This window comes from Gnatocerus cornutus, unplaced genomic scaffold, assembly GCF_029298725.1.
Source record: "Gnatocerus cornutus isolate USDA-ARS CGAHR unplaced genomic scaffold, icGnaCorn1.1 ctg00000133.1, whole genome shotgun sequence".
NCBI classification, from domain to species: Eukaryota; Metazoa; Arthropoda; class Insecta; order Coleoptera; family Tenebrionidae; genus Gnatocerus; species Gnatocerus cornutus.
The window spans coordinates 10,390-11,796 of NW_028275473.1; positions in this window are offsets into that span (position 1 = coordinate 10,390).

Sequence of the window (1,407 nt, forward strand, 5' to 3'; positions counted from 1 at the left end):
CAATTCAGCCGTTGAATCTTGGTAAAAAGTCACGATTTTGTAGATTTCGTGCTCATTTTTGCGAATTCAAGCCAGAAAACAACGAAAATCGGCGAGAAATCGTCGTTTTGCATCGAAATATGCGGTTTTCTGTAAGAATTTTGATGATTTCGTGCAGAATTCTGCTGTTTTCTTGCAATTCAGCCGTTGAATCTTGGTAAAAAGTCATGATTTTGTAGATTTCGTGCTCTTCTTTGCGAATTCAAGCCAGAAAACAACGAAAATCGGCGAGAAATCGTCGTTTTGCATCGAAATATGCGGTTTTCTGTAAGAATTTTGATGATTTCGTGCAGAATTCTGCTGTTTTCTTGCAATTCAGCCGTTGAATCCTGGTAAAAAGTCATGATTTTGTAGATTTCGTGCTCTTCTTTGCGAATTCAAGCCAGAAAACAACAAAAATCGGCGAGAAATCGTCGTTTTGCATCGAAATATGCGGTTTTCTGTAAGAATTTTGATGATTTCGTGCAGAATTCTGCTGTTTTCTTGCAATTCAGCCGTTGAATCTTGGTAAAAAGTCATGATTTTGTAGATTTCGTGCTCTTCTTTGCAAATTCAAGCCAGAAAACAACGAAAATCGGCGAGAAATAATCGTTTTGCATCGAAATATGCGGTTTTCTGTAAGAATTTTGATGATTTCGTGCAGAATTCTGCTGTTTTCTTGCAATTCAGCCGTTGAATCTTGGTAAAAAGTCATGATTTTGTAGATTTCGTGCTCTTCTTTGCGAATTCAAGCCAGAAAACAACGAAAATCGGCGAGAAATCGTCGTTTTGCATCGAAATATGCGGTTTTCTGTAAGAATTTTGATGATTTCGTGCAGAATTCTGCTGTTTTCTTGCAATTCAGCCGTTGAATCTTGGTAAAAAGTCATGATTTTGTAGATTTCGTGCTCTTCTTTGCAAATTCAAGCCAGAAAACAACGAAAATCGGCGAGAAATAATCGTTTTGCATCGAAATATGCGGTTTTCTGTAAGAATTTTGATGATTTCGTGCAGAATTCTGCTGTTTTCTTGCAATTCAGCCGTTGAATCTTGGTAAAAAGTCATGATTTTGTAGATGTCGTGCTCATTTTTGCGAATTCAAGCCAGAAAACAACGAAAATCGGCGAGAAATCGTCGTTTTGCATCGAAATATGCGGTTTTCTGTAAGAATTTTGATGATTTCGTGCAGAATTCTGCTGTTTTCTTGCAATTCAGCCGTTGAATCTTGGTAAAAAGTCATTATTTTGTAGATTTCGTGCTCTTCTTTGCGAATTCAAGCCAGAAAACAACAAAAATCGGCGAGAAATCGTCGTTTTGCATCGAAATATGCGGTTTTCTGTAAGAATTTTGATGATTTCGTGCAGAATTCTGCTGTTTTCTTGCAATTCA